This window comes from Canis aureus, chromosome 7 (assembly GCF_053574225.1).
Source record: "Canis aureus isolate CA01 chromosome 7, VMU_Caureus_v.1.0, whole genome shotgun sequence".
NCBI classification, from domain to species: domain Eukaryota; kingdom Metazoa; phylum Chordata; class Mammalia; order Carnivora; family Canidae; genus Canis; species Canis aureus.
In genome coordinates, this window is record NC_135617.1 from 10,576,883 (window position 1) to 10,598,069 (window position 21,187).

Here is a 21,187-nt window from a genome sequence, read left to right on the forward strand (position 1 = left end):
AGTTTTTCTTGTATGTTTTCTTCTAAAGTTTTATAATTTTGAGTTTACATTTAAGTTCTAAATTTTGAGTTAATTTTTATGACTAGTGTAAGATATGGGTCCAATTTTATTCATTCACATGTGAATTTAGTTTTCTTTGCACCATTTATTGAAGAGACTACTCTTTCCTCATTTAGTATTCTTTGCTCCCTTGTCACATATTAGCTGAGCATATACACATGGCTTTATTTCTGGCTGGAAGTTCTGTTCTGCTGGTCTGTGTGTCTGTCTTTATGCCAGTACCATACTCTTTTGATGACTATAGCTTTATCGTATAGCTTGAAATCAGGAAGTATGGTGCCTCCTGCTTTGTTTTTCTTGCACAGGATTTCTTTGGCTATTTGGGATCTTCATGCCTTTGGATTGTAGAATTTAAACCATTTACATTAAAGTAGTTGTTGATAGGTGAAAACCTATTAATGTCATTTTATTTTCTGTTTTGTATTTCCCTTATTCCTTTCTTCCTCTTTTGCTGTCTCTCTTTCTGAATTGATTCTTTCCATAGTAGTATGCTTTGATTTCCTTATTTTTATCTTTTGTGTACCTTCTATAGGTTTTTGCTTTTTGGTTACCATTAGGTTTGTATAAAACATCTTACAGATGTAACAACATATTTTAAGCTGATAACAACTTAACTTGGATTGCATCCAAAACTCTACCCTTTTACTCCGCTTTCCCTGTATTTCATGTTTTTGCCATCACAGTTTACCACTTTTTATATTGTGTATCTGTTATTGAATTATTGTAGCTCTAGTTATTTTTAATACTTTTCTCCTTTAAAGTTTTATACTAGAGTTAGTGATTAACAAACCACTGTTTTATAGCTGAAAGTGTTGGGAAAGTAGTCTGTCCTCCTAGTACTCACTTCTTTGTTTTACCCAACTGGATTGCATTTCTAAGTTAGTGAAATTCCTTTCTTCCAGGTGATCAGTAATATCCTAGTTGCAAATTCTAGTGAAAACTCAATCAAATCTTACTTCATTCCCTGACAGCACCAGTATACATTGCTGGTCTCCTTATTGATACATTTCTTGTTAGCTAGACTCCTGCATGCAACCCTGCTTCCACATTCCACATACTGGAAGCATCCCCTGTTCAACTCATCCAACCTAAATGGTTCTCTTCATCTCTTCCCTTCTCCTCTACTCCCCACCTACCTAAATATGTTCTTCCTTTCTGTCTGTTTTGGGAAATGACATTACTGTCTATCTATTTACTTGGGTCAAAAACCACTTTTCCCTCACTCTACCTTAAATCAGTCACAATTCCTACAATTCTGTGAACTTCTCTCAGGTCTGTTCCTTTATCCTTAGTTCCACTTTTATGTCTATTGCTTTAGCCTAGGTCTGTTTATTTTCTTGCCTGGGTTACTTAACTACATTACAGATATTGCACTCAGAGGGTGTTGACTTGGGTTTCCTAGCTATGTGAAATCAAGTGGATCATCACTCTTTGAGATTCAAGTTCCTCATCTGCAAAATAGGCTTAATAATGTGTACATAGGGATTTTTTTTGGTGACCATTAGATGAGGTAAGGTATCAGGCAGTGTGGATTAGCTGTGGAGGATTATACCTCCACTAGCTGCTGTATTCCCTAGACTGACCTAGCTTTCTAGAAGTGTACTATACTGGTTCTTTGCTTTTAAAAGTGCTTGCTGCCAGTATTGTCAGGAGAGGGTGTAGGTATATACAGATGCAAGGGGGTGAGAATAGTTATCTGGTTCAGATAAAATGCCATTCTCTTAACGCACAGACCTACAGATGTGCTCATGTCGGTCCCATGACGTTATGCAGTCAATAACCATGTCAACTATACTTTTATTTACAATGATATGTAGCATAAAAAGGACCTCCACAATCCCTTTCTTATTTTTCACAAAAGTAGTTCCTTTACTTTTTTCATTAGCTTACCAAGGAACAAATGTGCATTGGTAGAGATCAATAAAATCAATTAATTAGGGAGCCCTTTTAAACAACAATGGAAATAAGAGTCAGGAGCTGTGTGAATGCCTTGTCTTGGGAAGGACAATGCTCAGCACTTGCTCGTGTACTAAAAGCACAGTCACACAGGTCAGTATTATGTTTGCTGAAAGGATGAATGGTTATTTTACTGAATGGATGCTGCAGCTCTTGTGTCAGGTTTTATATACCTAATTTAATTGTTGCCAGTGGCAACAGTGGGATCCATGTCAACTACTGATGCCATTTATGCTACTGAAGCAAAGTCTGTGCCAGTGTTTCCATTAGTAATCTCTGTGTTTAAAAGGATACTGATTGAGTAAAGAAACAAATGGAAGGAGAGAAGCTTTAAGAATTCTGAAGACATGTAGATAGGGCCACTCCTGGCCAAAAAGTTAAAGACTGTGCATTAATTTGTTCATTCATTCAAGAAGTATTTACTGAACATCTACTATGTCCTTGCCAGTGTGCAGTGTATACATGGTTAATAAGTCATAGTGCTAGGCTTTCATGAAGTTTAGAGTGGAACACAAATGATAGGTAGATAACAAACAAGCAGATATATAATTACTGATTGTGGTTAAGTACAATAAGGAGCATAAACAATGCTGTAAAAGATTTGAACTAAATGGTGTATACACAGAGTCAGAGAAACCCTCTCATAAGCATAGTGATGTTCAAACTAAAATTTGAAGGATAAAAAGTTGTTGCCAGGGTGGAGCAAGTTGTAGGCAGAAAGACCTGCATGTGTAAAGTTCCTAAGACTAGAAGGGGGTTTGGAGTGTCCAGAGGTAACAGCAAGTTGACTGGCTTGGCAGGGTTGATTGTTCATTTTGGTCATCATGAATTTATAGTGAAGCTAAAGCTAAAAGCTTCCAGTTTTTTTTTTCTTTAGTGTCATTCAACTATACAGGTGTAGGTGTGGACAAGTTAGACAATTTGGCTCATTCAGAGTTGTGTGTGTGTGTGTGTGTGTGTGTGTATGTGTGTGTGATGATTTATAGAGAGAGAGTTGAGAGAAGTACAAAGAAGTGCAGTGGGATACTTTGTAAATCAGTCTTAGGATCTAAAATGAAGAACAGAAGACAGGAGGGATTGTATGTCCAGAGAGTAAGGAGTAGGGAAAATAAGTTGATGGTCTATAGCTAGAGAGGTAAAACAATATCCAAGGGGTGACAGTAAGAATGAGTATTTAAGACCTAGAGGAAGAGCATTTTGGTAATGAGTAATTGTGAATATGGGGGTGGGTTTAAGATAAAGACCTTCCACTTAGAGGGATAGAAGTGCTGTGGTGTCCTCAGAAGTCTGCTTATGTTGTTAGTTTTATTACCTCTAGATTTGTCTTCATCATTTTATGTGCCTGTATATTTTACTATTGATATTGGCCACTCCTCACTCCCTAATACACAGCTTCCTCTGAATCTATCTTTTCAAAGCTTAAAACCCTTTTAGAAAAAAAAATCCATTTTCATTAAAACCTACTTGCTTCTCTACTCCATTTTCTGGATCCTTTCCAGCTGATATGTTAGTTAACAAGAAAAACAAATTCAGTTAAGATTAATTTGGGATGATAGTTTAATTTGTTGTTCCAGATAACACATTTGCATTTTAGTAGAAGCTTTTAATAGCAAATAGAAAAGAGTATCTAATATAGAAATTCAAGCTAGAGAGAAAAATATTGTGGTGCGGAACCTTTTTTTTTTTTTTTTTTGTCTTTATGTAAAAGCTTGGGGATAGTCATTTAATTTACTTATATGTGGGATTAATCTTGAAGATGACCAATGTGAGAGTCTTTTTTTTTTTCTAAGGTATAACAGAATTGGAGACATATGACTTGCTGTAGTGTGAAGTGAACCTAGAAACTTAATCCCATTTCTAAATTTTGGAGGTAGAGAAAATAGGCCTAGAAAACAACATTAGTTGCCTCACCTAGTTAATTATTCAGCTGGATAGCTACTCAAACCCCAATCTGTACTATACTATATATACACTATAATTCTTATCTTCCAGAGACATTAAAATTGAATCTTCTCAAATAGGTAGAAGAATGTCCCGTTATAAAAGTCAAATGGAGGTCCTACAGTCTTCTAAGATACCCTGTACAATGTTTAGGAACCTTTAATAACAGGAAATTATCCATTACAATTCAGCATAGGGTAGTGGAAAGAATTCTGATTTTGAAATAAGACATGAATGTGGTTGTAGCTGTGGTAGGCAGTCTCTAAGAAGTCCCTCAACTCTCTCTACTTTGCCATATTCATGCCTTTGTGTAACCCCTTCTCCTTGCGCATGAGCTGAACATAGTGACTTGCTTTTAATGAAGAGTATATAGCAAAAATGGAGGAATATCCTTTCTAATCTTAGGTTATAAAAAACTGTGGCTTCCATGTAGGGAACTCTGTTTGCTCTCTCTTGGATCATGTTGTCTGGGGAAAGCAACCTGCCATTTTGTGAGATAGCAGCCTGTGTGACTAGAAATCAAGATCTACCAACAACGATATGAATGGATTTGGAAGTGGACCACTCTTCTCTCCTCCACCTCACTGGCCCCTTGTTCAGTTGAGCCTTCAAATATAATTGTTGGTCTTTGCTGGTAGTTTGGCTAAACTGCAGCTCCGTGAGATACCTTGATCCAGAGGTACCCAGACAAATTGTGACCCTTTTCCTGACCTACAGAAACTGTGGGATAATAAATGTTTATTTTAGTAGCATACTTTTGTGCTAGTCTTTGCCTTTCTGGGGCTTAATTTTTTCACCGGTGCATATTCAACAATTGAACCAAGTGATCTTTGAAGTTACGTATGTACAGATTGCTATTAGTCATCTGAATTCCTCATGTGTTAGCATAAGTCAATTCTATCTAATTGTATCTTCGATAGTGATGAAGAATAATCAGCCATAATTTTCGAGAAGTAGCCCTTCAAATATTAAAACTATAAGAAAGCTTGTAGTCTCCCTTCTAATCCAACATGTGAAAATAATATGAAACCTTTGATGTGTAAACATTTGATTTTATCTTATTAATCTCTAATGGTAAATGTATTTATTTCTTTAAACAATAGCACTACCCTGTTAAATGCTGTATCACCTAAATCTTATTCTTTATAAAATCCTAGAAGAAAGGACACATAGATGCATTTTTGTCTATATAACTTGACAGGGGCCTGATAAAGCTTTAATTTCCAGGAAGTAAATGTCATGATTGGTTCTTATTTGTCAAAACAGTCACAAAGACTCAGACTATTTACCCTGGGTAAATTGACAGCCCTGATGATTGTATCAGAAATGTGTTTCCAGTATCCGTTTGGACAAGGCATATTGGATGTAGGGATGACTGTGTAGTCAAAAATATTTTCTCTAAACATGCAACAGAAGTCTTTCTGCTGGGCACCTATTAGGTGGCCAATATGTTGTTATTGATTCATTGATCTGGGTTTTAGCATATGTTTTCCCAATGGAACAGAAACTACTCCGTTGGTACGCTAGAGGAATGAGGCCAATTAGCCCTCAGAGAATCCTGGACTCCATTCATTTGTGATAATTCTATAGAGCAACTCATTAAAAATAATACGAGTGCTATGCAAAACCTTCCCTGGGTATGGATCTCTGTTTCTCAATATGTTGTATTTGAATCAGAGCCCTTATTTTGCCCACATTGTGTGCTACTGCCTCTCCTGTGAAGCCAAACAAATGCGTTTGTTTGGTTTGATTTGGGATGTGTGCGTATTAGCGCGCTTACTGTGTGGCCGGGTGGATGATTTCCCGAGGAATGCATGTGGGGTCTTATACTAACTTTGCCACTGCTTTGTGTCGTTAAGCTGTAGAAGTTAGCCAGGAATGGACCCCACCTTGTAAACAAATGTTTATTCATTAATGCCAAAATGGTCTCAAAACAGATACTTGAAGCCAAAAATATGGAAGCAGCACGCACACTGTTCTTTACTTTCTGTCTTGCCAGTTGCCCTCATTTCCCATTTTTCTGACATGTATTAAAGATGCTAGAACTTAGCCACTAAGGTTCTGAATCTCTTCGGTTACCCACCAGCGTGTTTCAGCCTAATCAGGGAGGGGGGTGCACCTACCCTTGTCCTTGACGGAGGCCGTGTAAGGAGAATGCTGGGCCTGTGCTGGGATAGCTGGGCCAGTGATGAGGTGACCTGCAGCTCAGGGCTCAGGCAAGACCACCAACTGCTTTCAGCCAGGTCAGTGACCAGCTGTCAGCTGGGGTTGGCCTCCTGTCAGTGCCAGCCTGGGGGAGCTTCAAAGTGCTGACCTGGAGGAGAAAGGGCAGGGCTCCTCTGGAGCTCACTCCATTTGCATTGTACAGACAGAGAGGGAGGTGACTTTGGGAGGCAGCCCTCCTCACTTAGACCTCCCACAAAGAAGCAGATGCATCGGAAGGGGTGGAAGCCTGGGGTGAGGCCGGAATTCTCCTTCTTTGTTGATTCACGGCCTGATTTTTTATGCCAGCTTTAAATGCAGAGGCTTTCCTTTATTAGGAAATGTGCTTTAGATGAGGCTTAATGCTGTATCTCGCTGGTTTTTTTTTTTTTTTAAACTTGTTCTCAGGAATCCTTCAACCTGATGTTAGCTTATTTGCAAATAAGGAAATAAATAACTTAGGTTTCTTTGCAGGGCTAGAAAGTGGCTTTTAATCCTGTAATGTTTTCCTCAGTCATCACCAAGCTTAGTGAAGAGAACAGCCTTGAAAACAGAAAGCTTTGCAGTGATTCCACAGCAGTGTGTGCCGGAGAGAGTGAGAGAGAGAGAGAGAGAGAGAGAGAGAGAGTCTGAGAGCATCATAAAAACCAGGAGAGAGGCGCTCCATAAATATGCGGGTAGTTATTTATTACAAAATAAATTATGTATTGACATGAGGAATTACACCATAATTTTCTGTTTGAGATGGTACCAAAGTAAATTGGTTTCTATCTAAAAGGTCACATGGAATGTTGGCTTTGTGTTCCTGTCATGACATTTGCCTTATTGGCATTCAGGAGCATTCCCTCTGCTTCATGCAATCACTGTCTCCTTTCACTGTGTTTACAGATAATCCAGCAACTTTGCAGGCCAAATGGTTTTCTGAATATGAGCCCACAAAGCATTGAATCAGACAGCCTCCTGCTTAGAGTTTTCAGCACAGTTCAGCCATAAGGCAAACATCAATAATTGCTTTAGAAGGAAAAGTGACAGGAAATTGTTCATAATTTGCCATCACAATAATTAAGAGTGGCTAGCACTATTGCAACCACTATTTAATTTCCCCTTCTTTAAAATTAACTCTGTTATTGTCACCACCTGCTCGGCAGTGAGACCGATTAACACTATTTGTCTGAGGGCTCCGGTTCCTAGGAGCACATCATTCACTCACCTCCATGTGGAACCAACTATGCATCTTGATCCAAGCTGTTTTACATTTACAGTGAGGACATGCGTGAGTCTTAAAAGAGTAGCCTAGTTGCTCAACTGCTGTTTAACAGGCCTCTCATGAAATATCCTGAACTGTGTATGACTTAGAACAAATAATCAAATGCCTTACGGTCAGGGGGGGAAAAAAAAGGAAAGTAGAAAGTGTCTTAACCATTGTTCAGTGGTTTTCATGCCTGATTTGGTAGGTAAAGGTTATCAGAAAAGTCAGTTCAAGTGTGCTTAGAAACCTTAATGATACCTCTCAACTCCCTTGGCAGGCATCTCATGAAGGGGAGCAGGTTATTAGAGGCCAAAATTAGAAATCCCATCTTTGGTAAATGAACTGATTAGTGTCATCCTGTGTCTGAGCTGCCCACGGCTAGCAAGGCTAGAGTTTCTGTCCTGGGTGTCATTCTTCAAGCACCTTCTCAGGACTCCAAAGTCACAAGGCTCTCTGTACTCTTTCCCTGGCTCAGCACATCCTGCCCCTTACCTGCACTAATTTGTGTGTTGATTTCCTCTCTTTTATCGGGCATGAAGCCCTTTGAGGTCAGAGTTTTGAATGCTCACAGTCCCTATCATGTAGCATAAAATAGTTGCTGAATAAACATTTGTTGACCAACAGACTAAGAAGAGATGAATGATTGGCAGTACTCAGTAGAAGTTGGCGGAGAAAAATCTCTTCACCGTAGGTCCAGTGGGCTCTTGTTAACCGTCCCAACCCAGAAGCACCCTGGCTACTGAATAGCAAATTAGATTCTGTTAACAGAAAAAAAGAAGCTGATTACTCTTAGGTGAATTTTTGCCAAAATCTTTATTAATTCAGCATAATGTGTTGAGTGCCTAGCCTATGCCAGGCACTGTTTTAGGCACTCGAGACTTATTGATGGGCCAAACAGTTCATGTTGTGGTGGAGTTTATATTCTGGTGCAGGAAGCCAGGCAATTAATAATAACAGTAAAGAGTAAATCATGTATTATGCTGGAAGGTGACCTATGCAGTGAAAATAGTGAAGCAGGGTAAATGAGGTTGAGGTAGTAGGGGTGTTAGGCATGGGTGGGTTTCGATTTTAAATAGGTTTGGCAGAGGAAGCCTCATTGGGATGACATTTGGGAAAAACTGGAAGTTAGTGTAGGAGTTATTATGTGGCTCTTAGAAGAGGAACATTCAAGATATAGGAACTGCCTGAGCAAAAGCCCTAAGCTGGGAACATGCCTGGAGTGTTCTGTGTGGAGGACACGGAGGCAGATTAGAACAAACCACAGGGGTGTAGTAGGAGATGAGGTCAGAGAGGCAACAGAACACCTGATCAAGGGCTTGGTAGACCATTGTAAAGCCTTTGGCCTTTACTCTGAGTGACAGGGTTAATTTAATTCACTCCCTCCTTTGTACTTGGAACTCCCATTTCCCATTTGTACTTATATCTATTTCAGCAAGTAACACATCATGTTAAACTGTTTGTGTCTTTTTCCCTTGCTAGACTCTCAGGTTCTAAATGCATTTTTAAAATCTCATTCTTCTCTGTATCTGGACCAGAAGAATGAATGCACATTATAAACGCTCCATTATTGTTTGTTGAATTGAATTATGACAACACACAAGTCACAGGAGTGGGGATTGCACAATAGTATAAAAGATCACAGATAGTTTCTGGGGCAAAAGAGTTGGTGTAAGAATGCATCATACACTTCTCAGCTATCGGCTAGTGTTTTTCTGCTCAAGACTTCTGTTCTTTTTTCCTTGTGTGCAGTTTTCTCACCACCGTCTCATGGCGGCTTCCAAAGAATCAGCTGCACTGCTGAAGCTGATAGTATCTTTCTCTCTAGGGAAACTTTGGTGGTTAAGCTACTGGCCTCATGAACAAGGGCTCTGGAGCTCAACCTCAGATGCACATTGGAATCCCTGAGGAGCCTTTATAAAGTGTGGTGCCTCATCACAGAGCAGTTGTACCAGTTCTGAGGGTGGGGTTCAGACATAGGTATATTTTAAAAGCTCCCAGGTGATCCTGATGTCCAGCCAGAGGTGAGATCTATTGTATTGATCTGGAACTGTTCCAAGACTTTCAGAAGTGGCCCATGTTCTTTAGGAGCATTAGAGCTACAACAAAGGGAATATAAAAATTTGATCAATTCCCCAAACCCATCAATTCTTTGTAGTGGCATGGCTCTTGCATCATGGTGGCAGCTCCAGGGTGTGTTATTACATCTACATGTTTGTACAGGTGCAGGTGTGGTGGTGAGAGGGGAGAGCTTTGAAGGTTGTCTGTTCTCTAGGATAGGAGCCAGTTCCTGGCTCTTCTCTTAGAAGAACACATATCTGGTCTGTCAAGGTGTACTTGCATTCTGGGAAGCAGTGGTGCTGGCTACATATCCTCATGGACAAATGAAAGAACCTTGTACCCCAACCTGGCTCTCATCACAGGTGAGTACTGTTCCACCATGGCTTACCACAGTCTAGTCTACAGGTTGTGAAAGCATGCTTATCACCTCCAACTTAGGCAACCTATGCATTATCCAATCACCCTGGGCTTGGGTGTCAAATGCTGGCTACTCAGGGGTAGCTGATCCTTAGTAGCCTGTGTGAGCACTGACGGTGCTTACTGCACACCATGGTTATGTATACATTTCCTTTCCACAGAGTGTTTAGGCTGGACTTTTGACATACAGGGAAAGATCCTGCCTTCTGAATATACTTATCTTCCCGACTATTCTCAGTACCAGAACAGGGCCATGCACCATCAGGCTGTGTGAATGTGTGATGAATTTCATTCTTTAATATCTTCATGTTTGCCTTTTAGTATGTGTCACTAAATATTCTTGAAGTATCTACCAGGTACTGTCCTACATTTGGGGAGCACAGGGTAGGTAGGTATGGTATTCTTCTTTCAGCTCACATTCTAGACAAGGAAATGGACATAGAAATACAAGATCAGAACTTAATACCGGAGCTCAACAGACATGGAAAATGATAGGAAGTAGAGGGTGGGTCTTATAAGCTATGGGTGCTATGAAAGGTGAGGATTTGGGAAAATGCATTAGGGTTCAGAGAGCGAATATGTTTCTAAAGTAGAGGGAGTGGAGAGGATGGTGGTGGAGGTGAGGCTGGAGGCATAGACTGGGATCAGATTGTAAAACATTTTCATGCCAAGGTATTTTGGACTTGATTCTGAAAAGGCAAGGTCATACAAACGAAAAAAAGATAGAAATATACTTCACCTTTGTAATCTGAAAAATATGATTAAATTCTGACTCTGCTACTTATTAGTTATATAATATTGTGCTAACGATTAGAAATAGTTTATTCTCTATTTATTCATCTATAAACCTTATAATACCTACCTCGCAGGCTTAGTTTGAGGGCTAAATGAGATAATGTTCAGGAAAATTAAGGGCAGCCATATGGTAGATTCTAGAGCTGTGGCATCTAACTACTCAATTAAAATTAAGTAAAATAAACAGATTATTTTTGAGATGCACCAGCCACTGTCAAGTGTTCAATGCCATATGTGGCTAGTGGCTATCGTATTGGAAAACACTGATGTAGGACATTTGCATGATTGCAGAACATTATGTTGGGCAGTGCTACTCTATAGAGATTTCCATTGCCTTTCTGGAAGCATCAGGCTTCTAACTGATATAGTTGATGTGTTGATAGTATGTGATGTTATGGAAGTATCAGGTTCCTAACTGATGTGTTGATAGTATGTGGTATTGTGTTCTAAAGAAGTTTTTCTTTAAAATAAAGCTTGGAAGTGTGCTCAGATCAAGATTGGATTTCTGAGAGGCCAGTCAGAAGCTCACACACAAACCTGTGCTAACATGCAGCTGCTGCCCCCAGATCTCTCTTGCACTCCTTCTGCCCACCCTGCCTCTAGGCTTGGATTTATACTTAGTTCTCTTGGAAATGGCCACAGTGACAAGCAAACTGCTCTGGAGCTGAGGCACAAGTTTCCCTGGGGACTTATTTCGGGACCTAAACAGCATTCTCTATGGGATTGCCTTTAGGAGCGACTCATGCCATTTCAAATAACAGCTTAATTCATCCTGTTCCCTTAGTAAGGTTTTGTAGCCCAGAACATCAGGGATGATGGCCATTTCTGGTGACAGGTAGACACTTGCACTGAACTCTCAATTCACTTCAACTTAAGCCACTTGCCCAGAAAGAGTGTATTAACTTCCAGCTTCTACTTTGGTTTTGCTCAGGGAATGAGCCAAAGTTATAAGCACAGGTTCTTTTCCCACATGGAACAGTTATTTTCAGGATTAAAAAAATTTGGAGGGACCATTGAGAGAATGGAATGTAAATTAAAAAAAATTAGTTAAAGCTTTCCTTAATCACCTTGGGAAAAACAGGTTCTTGCTGACAATTGTATCGTGGTGCTATATTATCACATAATTTATTTTGTACGCATAATTGACTTTTACTTGAGAAGCAAGAAAGCCCATGTGGAAATGTTAAAAAGGAGTCAAGTGAGAGACCAGCTAGGAGAAATTAAATCCATCAGTGTGTAAATGTAATAAGGTGAAAGGAATTTGGCATTTATTGAGGGGTATATGCAAATGCAGTGAGTTGCTGGAAGGGATATTCTCTGGGGCCTGCAATGACTCCGGGAATTTTGAAGAATTGGCAGAGGTTCAGCTGGTCGTGAAAGGTGGTTGGGATTATGGTGAGAAGTGGGGAGGGATTTCAGACAGGGAAGGTGTGTGAAGTTGTAGAGATGGAAATGCAACAACTGTCTTCTTTAGTGGTAAGTGACCAGACCGTTCTGACCAAATACACATGTATTATATGGATGAGAAATAACTGAAAAGTAAGGGTAGCGACGTCAAAGCAAGAATTTGAATAATAAAGCAATAATTAGGTAAGTTTTCTTACTGCACTTTTTTGAGTCAGTCAACGAGCTAAAACATTTTCAACATATGTTATTTAATTAGACTTTGTAACAGTTCAATGAGGTGGGTATTATTACTCCCATTTTACAGATGAGGCAACACATACTTAGAGAGGTTAAGTAGTCTCCCCAAGGGGTTAGGAGACAGTCCTCCATGCATCTTTTGCATCTCTGTACATCTTTGGAGCATGGCTGCTGGCTGCCTCTGTTCTGGACTAACTTTTCATGGATATTTGCATAGCTAACAGCTTTGAAAGATAGAGCCAGTATCTCCTTCTGGAGCAGGGAGCAGGTTTATTTATCGTCTGGTGCAATAAAAACAATGTCTCCCTCTGGGGCGAAGGTTGAGCAAGTTTACTGCCCATTTTACTTATTTTATTTTATTTTATTTTATTTTATTTTATTTTATTTTATTTTATTTTATTTTATTTTATTTTATTTTATTTTATTATTTTATTTTATTTTATTTTATTTTATTTTATTTTATTTTATTATTTTATTTTATTTTATTATTTTATTTTATTTATTTTAATTTCTGCCCATTCTAAAAGACTTGGGTTCTCCGAACTAAGGGTTCCTTTCCTGGAATGCCATGTGTAAGAGTCACTTGATCCTTTCACATTGCCCTGTGGGAACTGAGACTACGAGGTGGAATGAGTGGTGACATTTTTGGCTACGGAGTACTATTTCTCTCAGTAGTTTCTTTTTAATTACATTTATTTGTTTTTAATTATATTCACATTTATTATTTATTTGATTTTCTTGTCTCTGACCCAGGAATTTGAAACTGTGGCAGACTAAATTGTTAGCATACAAGTAGGGTAAATTCTCAGAGTATTCACGGGTGTTGACATTAATATCTGGTAAATAGTGAAATGAAACTTAGAAGTCAACCAACTCAGGGGTGCCTGGGTATCTCAGTCAGTTAAGCATTCGACTCTTGATTTTGGCTCAGGTCATGATCTATCCAGCATTGGGCTCTGTGCTCAGAGAGGGGTCTGCTTGAGATTCTCTTTCCCTCTCCCTCTGTACCTACCCTCTGTACAGGTGTGTGCGCTCTCTCTCTCTCTCTCTCTCTCTCAAATAAATAAATAAACAAACAAATAAATAAATCTTGTTTTCAAAAAAAGAAATCAGCCAACTCTTAGGTTGTAAGGGCTTGTGCTAGAGTGGTTTGAAAGGAGGAAATAGATGCGCAAAGCAGAAAGGAAGAAACAAGATTGGTGAGAATATTTTGAGATGGGGTATGGGGCCAGAGGTAGTCAGAAAGTATAAAAGGTCAAAGAGATATTAAAATTCTAAGCTTGATCAGATGAAGGCAAACAGTTAATAAAGTGAGGAGGAACTTTATTATTGGAGGAAGAAGGGCGGTTGTTTTCTGCTTTTAGAGTTTTACTTCTCTGAAGTTAAGAGCTGGATACTGAAAAATTCTCTGCACAGGATCTAGCAGAGGCAGCTTGCAAAAACCCTAACAACTAGACCTCCCTTCTTCTCACCTTATTTCAATTTTGGCAGTTAGAGCTACTGAGAGAATCTGGGAGGTAGCTGATTACTGATGGCATCTCTGTGGGTGAGGGTGTGGGGTGGGAGGAAGGGGAGCAAGTTGCTGGGGCAATGGCCCAGTTATTTCTGAGGCCATTTCAGATATTCTCATGCTGGCTGCAGGCTGTGTCTCTTAGAGTAAAGCTTGGCTTCTAAGCACTACTGTTTGGCAAAACACCATTGCAGTTGTGCTAGGTGACTGCTTTTGCCCTCTTACTCTTTTCTTAGATGAACTTTTTAATAAAAGCTCAAAATGTCATCTACTGCTCCTGCAGTGTCATTTATGGTGGCAAAAATTCAGATATTTTCTTCCTTTGTTGCCTATATAATAATTTTTCAAAGAAGCAATGACAAACAGAATAAAAGAAAGGCAAATAAACGCCACCTCTTTATATATTATTATCTCCTGACCCCTCTGTCTTCACTAATCGTTCAGAAAATCGTATCAGGTTGTCTTTTTAAAATAAGAAGAATGGGATCCCTGGGTGGCGCAGCGGTTTGGCGCCTGCCTTTGGCCCAGGGCGTGATCCTGGAGACCCGGGATCGAATCCCACATCGGGCTCCCGGTGCATGGAGCCTGCTTCTCCCTCTGCCTGTGTCTCTGCCTCTCTCTCTCTCTGTGACTATCATGAATAAATAAATAAAATCTTTAAAAAAAATAAAATAAGAAGAAATCCTTCTAGAAGAATCCAAGTTGGTAGAAACTGAGCAGCACAGTTGCAAGGCTTAGTGTATTGTATTCATTTTGGGAAAATAAAATTGCCCAGTGTTTCCTATTTCTGAATCAGTTGTCAGTGTTTGCTGAACTTTATCTACTGCTCCACATTCCCTTAGTGAGTGGCAAATTATGCAATGACACGATTATGTTGCTCTCCTTCCCAGGAAGTCCATGGAGACAACACTTCATGTCTCTCTGTCTGGAGCCCAAGTGTCTTGGGAACAGAGTAGTACCATTCCGTGGTAAAAAAGATTTTAATCTTTAAAAAAGGTGGCATGATCTTTATTAGATGATGTTAGGAGTTGTAGATTAGTCAGCCATAAATGTACTGTGTAGGCATGAACCATTTCTTTTTCTTTCTTTCTTTCTCTCTCTTTTTTTTTTTTTTTGTATGTATCATTTTTAACATCTTCTGTATCTATGGATAACAGGTTCTCAGGTGAAGTGCTGAGTATGTCACTGAAAGCCCAGTAGAGTTAAGTGTGCAAAGTCAGTCTGAACATATGCTGTAATGGATTTGACCTCGTAGAGCACTACAAAGAGAAATTGCAGATAACCATCTGAACTGACTTCTGAAGCTTGTAGTTCTGACTCCCAAGATACAGAGAGAAAAGTGAGACCAAACAGATTAGAACGAACAACTCAGAGATAGCAGGATGTAATTGAGCCTGATTCTAAAAGTAAATAAAGCTACATTAAAAATGATTTATTCTCTAACACTTTTAAAAATATTCTTTCTTTGTTTCCCAAGAATGTATGTGAAGTACAATAAATAGTTTGCTGTACACAATCTATTTTTTTTGATCACACTGATGCCTGGTAAAGTGAATATTTGATCAATATATAAACATCTATCTATCTATCTATCTATCTATCTATCTATCTATCTATCTAAAATAAGAAATCACTGGAACCTTAGACTATAAGCAGGTGACAGTTCCATACAGGTAACTTAATCTTATCCACTACCCAGGGAAAAAGTAGCTTTAACAACAGTGATTTAGGGGATCCCTGGGTGGCTCAGTGGTTTAGTGCCTGCCTTTGGCCCAGGGCGTAATCCTGGAGTCCCAGGATTGAGTCCCACATCAGGCTCCCTACATGGAGCCTGCTTCTCCCTCTGCCTGTGTTTCTGCCTCTCTCTCTCTGTATCTCATGAATAGATAAATAAAATCTTAAAAAAAAAAAAAAACAAAAAAAACAAGCAGTGATTTAGGCTAGGACTTGAATGCTTAGTAATTTACAGTTGGGCATCTCAGCAATAACTTAAACATAAGGTATTTAGGGGCATAAAATTGCAGATATATGAAATATTATAGCAAACAAAATTTTTTTGCCATTTTTGTCACAAACACACCATTGATAGCATATACACTTCTTTTACTATGGAGATCAGTTTGTTTGCGGTCTGTTTCATGTAATATAATTAGCAACTAGTATTTGTTATGCTACTACCTGGGCTTAAGGTTAAAACATGTGGCCATGAGACATCCCTAGCTGTGTGGCTCACCTGGAGTTCAGATCTGTGATGTTGATATTCTGTTACCTAGACCCATAAAGAATATGCTCTGATCAGCTAGGCCATAGGGATTTTGCAAAGGTCCTCAAATATATAAACACAGACATACACCCAGAAGCTTCCATATTTGGATTGTTATTCAAACTGTGCTAGAAAATGGAATCTAGAAATCATATGAACAATATGATTTCAGATTTTGCTATTTTTACATATTGTTTACAAGCATAAACACATCTTTTTTTTTTAAAAAGATTTTATTTATTTATTCATGAGAGACACACAGAGAGAGGCAGAGACACAGGGAGAGGGAGAAGCAGGCTCCCTATGGGGGGGCCTTATGTGGGACTCGATCCCAGAACCCTGGGATCATGCCCTGAGCCGAAGGCAGATGCTCAACTGCTGAGCCACATGGGTGTTCCACAAGCATAAACACATTCTATATAATAAGGAACAATGGGAATATCAGGACAAAAGTTTCAGGGACCACTGAGTTGTGCCAAACAAGGCAGAGATATATTAATTATATTGATTGAACTTCAGGTGACAGTGGCCTTTGACTTTTTTTCTTTCATTTAGAATTGTTTTCTTTTTTTAGTAGTGGAATAGCTAGGTTTCCATGTGAAACAATTTGGGAACATTTGCTACCTACAGCAATGTTGCAGCAACACATTCTTATAAGTGTCAAATGATATGCTAGTGATTATGGCTCCTATGCTGAACAGTTATTTCTAAACAATTCTTGCAAAATACTCTACTGTGTAATTCGTTGGTGTAGTTACAAACCTGCTGATGGCACCCTTCAGAAAAATGTTTCTTTACAATTAACTCCCATGGTGATGATGGGAGCAAGATGACTTCTAAGTTGTCTTTCTTGTATTGTGCTCCTCTTTTCTGCGTCTTGGGTTTTTCCCTCCTGTTTTGAGTCTCAGAGCAGTATAAATATAAGATCATGTCCAAAGTATGATAGCTATCATGAGACACAGTAGCATATATGCAAAATGTTGAGCCTTAAGCCACCAGGTTTGCATTTTGATTCATAAATAATGTAGTGCCAGAGTGCTGAGCATGCTGTTGTATAGACCTGAACTTGCTCTTGGTAAAATAAACAGATAAATAAATGGTAACTCGGAATAAAGGGAATGTTTAATATAACTGCCAACAGAAATATTCGGTGCTATAAAACAACTGGTGTGAAGGCAAACATATTTACAAACACATTCACATTACGTGGATAGTTTTTTTGTGTTTCTCACTCTGGTTTTGGAGACTCAGAGCAAAGAACAGACAGTCTGTAGAGAAGCATCTCAAAATGATGGTTTGTGTTTGTCCTTTTTTTGCATATCTGAGAACAAAGCAACTCAGCTCCAATTGTTATCATTTTGCTGGTCTTTAAAAGTACTTGTCCTTGTTTTATGGAGCACACCAAGCTGAGCACAGCAGCCTGTGTGACACTGTGCTGTGGGGTGCGAAGTCGAAGCCATTGAAAGCTGAATTTCCCCAGTGTGTCTCGGTGGCAGAAGCCCTTGTGTTAAATGTGTGTGTGCTGTTCCACTGAGAAAATTCAATGTTCAGCAGCTCTCCGAATTTCTCATTTCATACCTATGGAGAAGAGGCTCAGTGGCAGCCTGTTGAGTTTCATTGTGAAGTACATACAGATGGCCTAGTTCAAGGTTCTTTAAAAGGCACACAGGGCAAGACATTTCTACTTATTTTTCCCATCTTATGTGCATGTCTTCCCTTTTGAAATGTATATTTTGTATCATTAGTCAAAGATGATATTACTGTAGTTTTAATGTAGGTAGAATGCACGAAAACTAACATTTCTTCTGCAGAAATAGACATTAGGGCTGCCCAAGCCAGATAGGCAAGCAGTGTATCTACAGTAACTTAGTATATGTTTTCTAGTCTCTTCTAGGCAAATGTTGAATCTGGTTAACATCTAAGCCTGATGAGAATATTAGGCAGTCAGAAAGTTGCCAATTGCAATGTAGCTTTTTCTGAATGCTAAGTTTGTCTAGACCGACTGAATTTTCTTGAAGACATTGTTAGTGAGTGCCTCTGTCTGGGAAATCTAAATAGAGGAATCATCTAGAAAATAACTATATTTAAATAATGTACACAGTATTTTTAAATTCTTCAATGCATTAAGGAAAGTCTTTGGAATAATTAGAGTGTTTATATTTCATAGCACATCTGTTAAGTGAATAACTATTGAATGGAAAGCATCTCTATAACTTCATAGGCAGTTTTTGGCAAATGATTTATTTTGCCATAATTATACCCGTGTCCAGCCTTATAGCTGTCAGGATATTGCTTTCAATAGATTTTTTTTAGCTAGTAGATTAAAATGAATTTCTTTTGTCATTAGGCAGAAAAATGTTCTCTCATGGATGCAGAGAAACTATGTAGAATGATGTTCAAGAAAGGAGTGAATGGGCATGCATTATAGGACAGACAAGTGGAATTTGGAGGCCAACTTGTGAATGTAAACTATGAGTACTACTTGAATCATTTTCATTTGCTTGAAAAGAAAATCATGACAACTATGACAGAATTGAAAAGGAAAGTGAATGTACAAATACTGTAAAAGTAGGTACAATCTTAAATGGAGAACCATCAGTGTAGAAATACAAAGTAACTTCACTGAGTGTGTCCCCTTTCTGAAAATCAGCTTTAATTTCATATGTAGTTATTAAAAATGAAAAAAAAAATAGAACAGGAAAGGGAAAAAGACAGTGTAGGCTTTGACCAAAGATGTTGACTCAAACATAAAACAGACATACTTCTTGGTCTAGATTGTGATAAATAAATTAGTAGTTTGATGAATACTTGTGAGTTCAGTAAAGTGATGTTTTTGCATTGTTCAGACAATGCATCCTATTTAAGTAGGAAATGTAGACAAGTTGTTATGTGAGTATTATATGATAAATGGTATCACAAATATAAGACGTTAAAGTTTTCCCTCTTTTTTGGAGGAGAATGTTCAAAATACAAAATTGATGAGAATCAGATCCTGACATGGAAAAGAAATGTAATTTGAAAGGAATTTCTTCTCCAGGGGGGTTGAGATTTGGGTATATTCACATAGAAATTTCCCAGTTGCAGAGTGTCTAACCACTATATTAGTCATCAGTTAAGAAGTGAATGATAACATACTAGTAAGTTGTAAAGGTAAGATTTGTTAAGAAGAAAGAAAAAAATAGCACTTCAAGTGACACTGATATTGGAAAAATGTCCCTACAAAGACTGAATGACATTTGCTTAAGAAAAAAAAAAAAGAAAGTAAGGGACTCAAGGAAAAGAAAAATGCATAATAAAAATGCAGGATGCCTGGCTAAGAATGAGCATCACAGAAAAATAATTGGATTTTATAGTTGACAAAAATATGTTGAGATATATAAATAAATATGTTTGACTCCTAATGGATTGACCTGACTATTGTCAAATAATTAAATAGATTTATGAATATAAGTACAAATTATAGTCATTATTGTGGTGCTGTTGTCAGAAAAAAAAATGCCAGCATATTCCTAGGTTCAGTAAAGAATAGATACAAAAAGGGTGAGCTAAAAAAAAAAAATCTTTCAACATCTGTCAGATAGTTACTAAGGTATTATGCTACATCTTGTTTCTTGTGCTCTTAAAGTTATGCAGACAAAGAAGAGTAAGTTTTTAAAAGAATTGCATTGTTTAAGGTTGGAAGAGGGTCAAGTGAATTAGAATTGTTAAGTGATGTAAAGTTTTTATGAGGAAAATATATGGTAATTGTTTCTAACATTCGTAAGCTGAACTACTCGTTAGTCAATGGCACGCTTATGGAAGCCTCCTTCATACACTGGTACTTTGCCATCAGTTGTATGAGGTCCAGAAAAGTCTTAGCAGTTCCTGTTGTAAGGAACTTGCAGTATTATGGAGGACCGATACAAAGGAATTATATACTTAAAAAAAAAAAAAAACTCGCTAACTATAGCTGTGTGTTATTGAGTATAAGAAGAACTGAATTTAAGAGAAGGGATATCAGTGTGGTTTGTTGGAGGGAGCCTTATGGGGACTGCTAAGAATCGCTTGAGTTTGCAAATAACAAGATCTGGAGAGAGCAGAGTAACAAGAGAACATTTTGGCAAGAGATGCAAGGTGGGGAGAGAAATGAGTAAAGGCAAAGAGGCAAAGAGAGATGGCAGGAGTGCAAAATGTTTGGGTTGGTTCCAACCTGATAGAGACAGAGTTCTTAATTTTGAAAATTTCCTCTTGGTTTCCTTGGAGATCAACACATCATACAGTCAACAAACATAAGTGTTTAGCGATGTTGAAGTTTACAGGAAGCAACCCCTGGGTTCAGTATTTCAAAATTAGAAATGACTTTAAATACCATGACTCAGCTCCTCATTTTATATATTGGTCTGAGAGAGATTAAGTTAGTTGATGATGGTCACCCAATTTGTCAGCCCTACGGTAAGGACTAAAAGCCAGATCTCCTAACCTGGGCTGGTGTTCTTTTTTCTAAATCCTGCTGGCCTTTCTTCTATAAAATGAAAGACAACTTTCATCTTGTTTTTTGTACTTGTTTGATCATGTTTGAACAAAAGTGTGGTTTCATGGTTACAAACCTTGGAAAAAGTTTCTGATGAAATTGCAAGCAATTGCTCATCATGGCTGTTCATGCATTTGATCCATTGAGGTTGCTCAGGGGTGAAAAGTTCCCGTGTTGTTAGTGATGATCTTTCTCAAACAGTCTGAAGGCTGTCATCAGAGCAAAGAAAAATGACTGTTAGATTTTTTTTATTGATACACATTGACCTTTTAACCTTACTGATTGACAAAGTCGCTGAAGGTATGCTCTTTCCTCTATGGCCCCCAGCCCTGGCTCCTGGCTTCATTCCTTAATTGTGTCAAGGGTGCTCTGCATGCTGCTGCAGCTGCCATTTTTCGCCAGCTGGCAGAGCGCTTGTCTGTCCATTAATGTTTTAGAAAATGATTAATAAGCTCCCACAACCCACACTGATAAAAGAGGAGGTCCAAACCATTCATAAATGTATAGAGATGAAATGCCTAGTGACCTCCTCTGGTCCAGTAGCCCCATGGGCACCCACCCACAGCTGAAAGGTAAAATGAA

The 21,187-nt window shown here is 38.5% G+C and overlaps 1 long non-coding RNA gene across 17 annotated transcripts in view; it reads left to right on the plus strand.

The window, feature by feature from the left end:
- Positions 1–21,187, plus strand: part of LOC144317066 (uncharacterized) — a 571,155-nt gene that overhangs the window by 158,301 nt on the left and 391,667 nt on the right. The window contains exon 5 of one of the 17 annotated variants that reach the window (XR_013382948.1): positions 9,737–9,839. The exons of the other annotated variants lie outside the window; for them this stretch is intronic. This is a non-coding gene — a long non-coding RNA (uncharacterized LOC144317066). Of the gene's footprint in view, positions 1–9,736; positions 9,840–21,187 lie in introns of those variants that run through there. 17 annotated transcript variants of the gene reach the window in all.